This window comes from Canis aureus, chromosome 5 (assembly GCF_053574225.1).
Source record: "Canis aureus isolate CA01 chromosome 5, VMU_Caureus_v.1.0, whole genome shotgun sequence".
Classification (NCBI taxonomy): Eukaryota; Metazoa; Chordata; class Mammalia; order Carnivora; family Canidae; genus Canis; species Canis aureus.
Genome location: NC_135615.1, coordinates 58,797,401 through 58,806,831, shown reverse-complemented (window position 1 = coordinate 58,806,831; position 9,431 = coordinate 58,797,401). Strand labels below are relative to the sequence as shown.

The 9,431-nt window shown below is 47.6% G+C and overlaps 1 long non-coding RNA gene across 1 annotated transcript; it reads right to left on the bottom strand.

The window, feature by feature from the left end:
* Window positions 1-5,083: 5,083 nt before the first annotated feature.
* LOC144313470 (uncharacterized) lies at window positions 5,084-7,296 on the bottom strand. The gene is made up of 2 exons (XR_013379112.1): window positions 7,112-7,296; window positions 5,084-5,145 (listed from the first exon to the last, which is right to left on the bottom strand). It is a non-coding gene; the product is annotated as an uncharacterized LOC144313470 (long non-coding RNA).
* Window positions 7,297-9,431: the final 2,135 nt, after the last annotated feature.

Below are 9,431 nucleotides of genomic sequence, written 5' to 3'. Positions count from 1 at the left end.
CCTCTCTCTCTGTGTCTCTAATGAATAAATAAAATCATAAAAAAAAACTCAGTGCTGGAAAATGTTCCAAAAGAAATACTTTTGTTGAAACTCTTCCAAGATACATACCTTAAACAAATGTAATAACCCCTTACCCAAAAAGGTGGGCTGAACAGCCAACCTGACTGACCCAAAAAGACTTCCTGTGACCAGAAATCCTTGAACTCAAATACACTACTGGGGGCCTGTGAACAGTATTTCAAAATGCATATCCTTCTTCATTCTTTTACTAAGTTCATTATTTTTGGTAGGTAAAAACTCCCAAATTCAGAACCCACAGGGAAAATAATAATCAAAGATCTTTAGAATAGGGCAGCCCTGACAGCTCAGCAGTTTATCGCCGCCTTCGGCCCAGGGTGTGATCCTGGAGACCTGGGATACATGCAGCCTGCTTCTCCCTCTGCCTGTGTTTCTGTCTCTGTCTCTCTGTCTCTCTCTGTGTTTCTCATGAATAAATAAATAAAATTAAAATCTTAAAAAAAAAAAACTGAGCTTTGGTAGCCTCATTTGCTCACCTGAAGGTAGGGATATGCCCATATTTGTCTTTGTAGCCCTGTGGTGCTTGGTCTGTTTTAGAGTAGTGAAAGATGAAAGAATGTACATGAAGAAGAAAGCATTTTGAGAAGGGTCTTAGTCCATTCACGCTGCTATAACAAAATACCAAAACTGAGTGGCTTCTAAACAACAGAAATGTATTTCTTACAGTTCTGGCGAGGGAAAGCAGACGGACGCCTTGCTGAGCGCAGAGCCCAACCCAGGCTGGCTGGATGTGCAGCTGGATCCCAGCACCCCAGATCATGACCCAAGCTTAAGTCAGATGCTTAACCCACTGAGCCTCCAAAACGCCCCAAATCATTTCTTTTTTTTTTTAATCATTTCTTTTGTAATAGGCTATTAATCATATACAATAGCTAATTCTGCCACCTGATGCAGACAATAGACACAAACAGAAACATCTGTTCAGAAAGGGGGAATGGGTAGAGATGTGGGAAAGTGGCTTTCAAATTTACCTTTACGTGATAAAGCCTCTTAAAGTGCAACCTGTGTTAAGGTTTACTCTTTCCAAGTCAATGTCAAGAATTTGGTCCTTCCCATCAGCTCTGGGAGGCAGGATATGTGCAAGAGAAGGTTTCCTGTCACTCTGCAGATGGGAATACAGAGACTCAGAAGAGATTAGTGACTCCATTGAGGTCACATAGCAAATTAGGGGCAGGACCTTCACTGGAACCCAGCAGCTTCTGGAGACTTCCAGGAGCGGGCTACTGTCTATTCTCCTCACAGGAACCTTTTTTGTCTTCCCCTTTCCTTCTCCCAGGTCTCACTATATTAGTGACAGCAGCATAGAGCTTTGGAGAAGGAAAGTGAGAGTGCATGGAAGGGGATGCACCCCAAAGGAAGCAGATTGGGTATACAGGGAGGAAGACTCCAGCCTCTGGGGAACCTTACCCACAGCTGAGGAAGAACACAAGAAGGAAGTGCTCTTCAGGAATATCTTGAATGTCTCCAGGGACCAAACCAGTTGATATTGGAGCGCTATGACACCTGAGCCCTACCCAGAAGAAAGAAACAATTATCTGTTTTTGTAGAGCAGTGTTTCTCAAAGTGTAGTTCCCTAATCAGCAGCAGCAGCAGCACCATCTGGGATATTGTTAGAAATGCACATTCCTTTATACTCCCGCTCAGACCTACAGAATCCAAAACCCTGGAGGGGGTGCCCAGTAGCACACACCCTCCTAGTGATTCTGATATGTTCAAAATTTTGAAAACCACTGCTCTAGAGTTAACATTTTATTTTTCTAAAAACATTTTATTTGAGAGAGAGAGACAGAGATAGCATGAGCTGGGGGAAAATTGAAGTAGGCTCCTCAGTGAGTAGGGAGCCCAACACAGGGCTCTATCCCAGGACCCTGAGATCATGACCTGAGTGGAAGGCAGACGCTTTCCTGACTGAGCCACTCAAGAGCCCTGAGTTAATTAACATTTTGTATAAACTTTTTTTTAAGCAGAAAAAGTAGTAGCTTTTTTTTTTTTTTTCTTATTCTACAGAGGCCTGGATAGAGAGATGGGACAGAACACTGGAGAAGTTTGGGGGTTTCTCAGGGAAGGTAGTGTTTGAATGAAGACTTGATGTCTCTAACCTCAGTCTTCCTAATAGTAGTCTCCGAGCTATGGGGCCTCTAACGCATCTACCTTCCTCAGTTCCCCAAACTGGAGCCACAGTGTTTGGGTCCCAAACCAGTCCTGAGGTCTCAAGCCAGGACTCTGGTTCTTTCTGACTGGGTCCTATTTGGCATCCTTCACTCACTGAAGGGGGACAAGCACCCCTGTCTACCCCCAGGAGGACCTAGCCCAGATGGAGTCCCAAGTCATCTCCCCTGTACAGGTTGTGGTGAGGCACTGGTGAGGAGTTGGGTGGCCCTACCTTGATTATGAGGAATGAGATCTCATATTGGGTTTTTTTTAAGATTTTATTTATTTATTCATGAGAGACACACAAAGAGAGGCAGATACACAGACAGAGGGAGAAGCAGGCTCCTTGCAGGAAGCCCAATGCAGGACTTGATCCCCGGACTCAGGATCATGACTTGAGCCAAAGGCAGACACTCAACCACTGAGCCACCCAGGTGCCCTGAGAGCTCATATTCTTTAAAGAAGCCAGCAGCCTATTTGTTCTAGTGCCAGGGATGGTGGGGGCTCACCATCTAGGAGACCAAAAAAGTGGGTAACTCAGCAACTGTGTTCTCTACAAGCTCTGCAAAGGGGTTTCTTCTTCGAGTAGTCCTCAGACCAATTGACTCCCATCTGGGTTTTCCGCCACAGTTATTGGCTCTGAGGAGATTGAGAGCTGGAGCCTCAGGTACTCCTCTATCTCTATAGCCACCACCCCTTGACTACCAGGGCAGAACTCTCATTTCTTCCACAAATAATCATTGATTAGGTATCCACTATGTCCTAGAATGTAGCTCGGAATAGTACAGGTGCTTGAGGTGCTGGTTGATGTTGCCCACAGACTAGCAGAGAAGCCAACTGTCGAAGAATTACAAGTGCATAAATGTTCATAAATGAGGAAGCACAGGGAGCTTTGGGGAGTCTACAACCCAATCTAGGGATTCAAGGGCTCTCTAAGGGTGTGCAAGGAGTAGTTTTCTGGATAGAGTGGCAGAGAGAGGATGCATCCCAGCAAAGAATTGAGCCTTACAGAGATGATACTGGCATCTTTGAACATCTTTGAGGAATTGAAAGGCCAGGAGAGATGGAGCTCAGGAGGTAGCAGGCTGCAGGTCTGCTAAAGCAGCCTTGGTCAGCCCTCTATCCTAAAGAGTCTGGGAGGAGTGCCAGGCTGGCTCAGCATGGGACTCTTGATCTCGAGGTAATGAGTTCAAGCCCCACCTTGGGTGTAGAAATTATTAAAAATACACAAACAAACACACAAAGAGACAAGCTAAGGGCTCTCAGAAGCCTTTGAAGGGTAGGGTAGAACAGGTGACATCCTAATATGGGCATTGTTTTAAGGTCACATTGGCTGTGCCCTGGAGAAAGGGTGGGTGCCCAACCAGAGAAGTTACTGGGAGACTAACCAGGAAGCTGCTGCCAATGCCAGAAGAGGGAGTGGTAGTGGTGAGAGGGAAGTGGGACCACCAGATATGTGGGAGGTAAAAGCATGGGGCTTTAGCAACTGGTGGGGTGTGAAAGATGAGAGAGAAAAAGTGAAGGATTGTGTGCTCCAGATGATTTCCCCTGTGAGGCAGGGAGACTAGAGGAGACTAGAGGAGTTTGAAAGCAGTGATGGTGGGTTCAGTTTGGGGATTGATGCTACCTGTGATTCACCCAAGTGAAGAGATTGAGAGGCCCTTGGGCTAAAGCTGCTGGAGATGGAGCTGGGAGCCTGACTTCTGCTGGGGGACTGAAGTCACCAACAAGAGAGCTGCAATGGGAGAGCCTTCAGAGAGCAGAGGGCCCAAGGCCCTGAGCAGAGCTGTCATGCTCCTGGTAGTGGAGGGAAGTGCTCTGGTGCCTGGCTGGCTCAGTCAGTAGAGCATGCAACACTTGATCTCGGGGTTGTGAGTTTGACCTCTACGTTGTGTGCAGATTACTCGGGAAAAAAAAATCTTAAAAAAAAGAAAGAAAGAAAAGAAAAGAAAAGAAAAGAAAAGAAAAGAAAAGAAAAGAAAAGAAAAGAAAAGAAAAGAAAAAAGGAAGGAAGGAAGGAAGGAAGGAAGGAAGGAAGGAAGGAAGGAAGAAGAAGAAAGAAAGAAAGAAAGAAAGAAAGAAAGAAAGAAAGAAAGAAAGAAAGAAAGAAAGAAAGAAAGAAAAAAGTTAGAGTCTAAGGACAGCGCAGCCCAGTAGGATGAGAACTAGTAGAAGCTAAGTAAGGTCACGAAAGCCAAGAGCATTGAGGGAGGCCAGCAAGAGCTTGTGCCATCCAGCAAGGAAGGGGTTGACAAGGCCTTGGGCTGTGTGACAGGACCAGTGGCAACCTTGGAGAGAACCATTTCTCAGAAGCCAGACTGGAGTGGGAGACTGGAGTGGGAGCTGTAGCTGGAATGGAAGGGAGAGTTTGGGTTTTTTTAAGATGGAGAGATTTGTGCACATTTAAATGCTAATGAACTTGTTTTGGAAAGAAGTTATCTCTCCGTTTTAGATAGCTGGAGGGACAAGGTCTCTTTCTTTGTTGTTGTTTTTTAAGATTTTATTTATTTATTTATTTATTTATTTATTTATTTATTAGAGAGAGAGAGAGAGAGAGAGGGAGAAGCAGAGACACAGGCAGAGGGAGAAGCAGGCTCCATTCAGGGAGCCTGACATGGGACTCGATCCCATCTGGATCCCGATCCCAGGTCTCCAGGATCACACCCTGGGCTGAAGGCGGCTAAACCGCTGAGCCACCGGGGCTGCCCTCTTTCTTTGTTCTCTGAAAGGAAGAAAGAAATACTTTGATTTCTCCAGCCCTCCTCTTCCTGAGGATTCTTCTCCAGGGCAGAAGGGATCAAGGGCTGCAGCCCTCCACCCTCACCTAGCATCCTCTGGGGCATCAGGTCCTCACCTGCTCCGGGGCCTCCACACACCTCTCCCCACTCAGGAAGTTGCAAGCCAGGTCAGCATCCCCTTTGTAGACAAAAGGGGACAAGGGTCACGCTCCCAGCATAAAGGGGCCATGTCACATACCACCACTGGGAATGAGAGCTAACCTGGAAGCTGCAGGGAGAAGCAGCTGGGAACTGGGATTCCCAGGGTCCCTCTTCAACCAGGAAGAATTTGCTCCTTGACATGGGCCTTCTCACCACCCCAGGATTATAGCTCTTTCTCACTTTCTCTTCCTGGACCCAAGGGCCCCCACCTCTGTGTCTTCTGCTTCCCTGCTTCCAACAGCAACAGGTGCCTCTCAACCATTTCTTCTTTCAATAAATATTGGAGTACTATGTCCAGACACTGTACATGTACTGGGATTGTAACAGTGAACAAATATCCTGCCCTCCATTTATATATTCATTCATTCATTGATTCATTCATTCATTATTTTTAGAGACAGAGTTAGGGAGAGTGAGAAAGAATCTTAAATAGGTTCCATGCCCAGCATGGGCCCTAGGAGGGGCCATATCTCACAACTCTTGAATTGTGACTTAAGCTGACATCCAGAGTCAGATGCTTAACAGACTGAGCCACCCAGGCACCCCCTGCCCTACAGTTAATACCTCTCCCCAAGAAAACCCCTCAATCTTGTTAGGTCACAGCCTCGTCGTCCTGCCTTTACTACTGGCTGCCAGACCTCAGGTTCACCGCAGGGTTCCCAGGCAGGAAGGGAATCTGGTTCAGCTGCAAGTACAGGGTGGGGCATTGCTGCATTCAGGCCCCCCAGGGCTGGAACCATTAGGAGGCTGGAAGCAGTGAATGTAGGAAGGGGTTATAAGGTAGAAAACCTCAGACATTCCCTCCCTCCATCACATTATTCCAAGCTCAGGCCCTCAAACTCAGTGTGTCTCATAGAGATATTCTTGGAATTCTACAAACTCTTTCTGTGTTTTATACTCTTGATCTGTTTCTGTAACTCTGTTCATCCCCTTCACATACAGACTAGTTTTTCCCCTTTTCTATACCTCAGAATCTCCTCTATAAAACAGAAGAGTTGGCTCAAAGGATCTTAAAATCCTTTCCACCTGGAACTCTTCTGTCACAGGAGCCCTTACTCTACTCTGTACTCCAGTGGGAGGTTCTCAGGAAGAGTTACCTGGGAAGGCAGGACGGAGAGGAGGGATGGCCAGGTCACTCCTGCATACCTGACTTTCTGCCTCACCATCACCATGCGATAGTCCCAAGAAATAAGGACACCAGAACATACCAGTTCCAGATGGGGAGTGAGCAGGGGGATGGACTCTGGAAAGGTGCCCCTGTTCCCTATTCCCACCACCCTGAGCACCACACCATCCTGAGTCCTTTCAGGCTCAGACCATGCTGTCCCACAGTCCAAGACTGCCCTGGCACAGAAGCACCCAAGTCAGACTCCTTAGAGTCATATTCCAGCTCTGCCCTATGTAGGGCAGCCTGGTCTGGTGGAAGCAGGTGGCACAGGCAGTGAAAGAATCCACCCAAGGCAGAACAAAAGAGATAGAAGTTTACCAAGTACACTTCAACAGTGCAGCAGGCAGGACAGCAAAAGAGAGATTGTCTGCCAGGAAGCAGTGGAGGAGGCTATAGCTAAGGGAGGGGAGGGGAAGGCATATGGAATTTCCCCTTTGGGTACCTGTGCCCGGTTATAAGTAGCCCATTGGTCAGCTAGGGCCTGTGGATATTTTGAGGAGGGTTGTCTGATGAACCTGTTTGCATTCAGCTCATTGTCCCTGTGGGCCCTTTGCCTCACTCAGCTTTCTTTTTTTCTTTTTTCTTTTCACTCAGCTTTCCACTGCTCAAGCCTGTTGCCTAAAATCAGCCTCTACATACCCACCTGACAGATCAACAATGGCAAATCTTTGGCATTTGAGCAGAGGTCTCATTTTTAGAGCTGCTGAAATGCTGGAAGGGGCAATGCTGGATGGGGCTTCCCTCCCCGGGGAAGAGGGGAGCATACTGTCCTTACCTAAATTTGTGGGTCCATCAGGGGTTCTGCACAGTTGTAGACAGAGCATGATATTATATTAATGTGCTGGTAGGTGTTTGAGTGAAATTCCTTGGTGGTGAGGTCCACAGTCTTTAGGGGGAGGAGATCCTCTAGTGATCTGGTCAGGAGTCCACTGAATCATCACTCCTATGTGAAGCTGTTGGATTCTAGAAGAGACACATTTAACAAAGAGAATTAAAGAGGGAGGACCAATAAGTAGGAGAACAAGTTTTGAAGCCTGGGATCCTAAGAAGGGAAGAAACCAGAATAGCCCTGACTCCTGACTAGGTTTCTTCCCAAGAAAACCATCTTTTGTGTTGCACGGTCCCAAAGGGAGGAAGCCAGTTGAAATCGAATGATGGACATTTTCTTGTATTTGTATTACAAAAAAAAGAGTTCCATGGAGGGGCCCTATCTCTTGATCTGGGACTTTGTTTGTTTGTTTGTTTGTTTGTTTTTTGATCTAGGACTTTGTACTGGGGCCAGGAAACGTAATATAAAAAAATGAGACATTTTTCCTTAGGCCTTAGGCAGCAGTGTGTGTGTGTGTGTGGTGTGAGATGTGTTCCTTTTTTTTTTTTTATCTTTTTTAAAATTTTTATTTATTTATGATAGTCACACAGAGAGAGAGAGAGAGGCAGAGACATAGGCAGAGGGAGAAGCAGGCTCCATGCACCGGGAGCCCGACGTGGGATTCGATCCCGGATCTCCAGGATCGCGCCCTGGGCCAAAGGCAGGCGCTAAACCGCTGAGCCACCCAGGGATCCCTGTACCTTTTTAAGAATACAGCCCAAGAGGAATGCCTGGGTGGTTCAGTGGTTGAGCAATTCCCTTCGGCCCAGAGCATGATCCTGGAGTCCCAGGATTGAGTCCCACATTAGTCTCCTTGCATGAAGACTGCCTGTGTCTCTGCCTCTCTCTGTGTCTCTCATGAATAAATAAATAAAATCTTAAAAAAAAAAAAAAAAGAATACAGCCCAAGGGCAAGTCCAAAGGAACAGAGGGGGTTTGTCCCAACATGGGGAAGATCAGCTATTGATTCTCAAAGGGGTGTTGCACTAAAGGGAACGGAGCTCCAACCAGTGGTCACAATTTCAGTCAGGGCACCCCACTGACCGAGAAAGGACCTTTTGCAGGGCAACTGACTCTTCCTAGGGCAGCCCACCAGCGGAAGGTCATGGTACATGGTAACTGGAATCCCTGCTGGTATGTCCCCTACAACAAGGAAGTGAGTACCATTGAGCAAACCAGGTCTGAAAAAGGAGGGGGACACTCACCACTCAGACACTTAGGAACATATTTTGCCAAGAGATCAGGGTGGCAGCTGGATCTGCGGAACAAAGGAGAAAAGGTGGGGCTCTACAGAAGCAGAGTGGCTGAAAGGCAGCCAGCATCAGGAAAGGGTTCCAACGGAGTCCAGGATGTGTGCAGATTCACCTTGGACAGACTGCTGCCGCCAAGGAAGCCACACACTGGAGGACAGAGGCCTTGGGAGGAATGGAGTGGGAGGAAAGGGGTCCTTCACCCTCACAGGCAGGGACAGTCCAATCTGCTCACCATGAGACCTCAGACCACACCTGGGAGCCACTCTCACCAGAGATCTTCAGTTGTCTGGGGAGTGGCAGGGTTAGACCACGCAAGGGCTGAAAAGAGAAAGAAGGAGGAAAGGATCCCTCCAAAGGGCAAGAGGGGGAAACCCTCACCCTTTTGGAGCAGTGGGTCTGGCGGGTTCCTCCTCGGACTTCACTGAGGAGTAGCTTCAGCTGGAGAATGTCAGTTCCCCAAGGAATACTAGAGTCAGTCAATGGAGAGGAAGTCTCCAGAAACTGCTGGAGAATCTGGGGGAAAGTCCCAGGATGGGCAGAGGGTTCCTGTGAGAGCCACCAAATGTGGGGGAGAGCCAATTGGGTGGAGGCAGGTGGCACAGGCGATGAAAGAATCCACCCAAGTCAGAACAAAGAGATAAAAATCTATCAAGTACACTGCAAGGGAGCAGCAGGCTGGATGGCAAAAGAGAAGCTGCCAGGAGGCAGTAGAGGAGGCTATTGGTGGGGAGGATGCGGAATTTCCTCTTTTGGCATCTGTGCCTGGTTATAAGTAGCCCATTGGTCAGGTAGGGGTGGTGGATATTTTGAGGAGGGTTGCCTGATGAGCCTGCTTGCATTCAGCTCATCGTCCCTGTGGGCCCTTTGCCTCACTCAGCTTCCCATTGCTCAAGCCTGTTGTGTAAAAGTGCCTTCTATACCCTAGGCAACCTTGTGCTAGGAGACCACCTCTCTAAGCTTCGGTTCCTTCACCT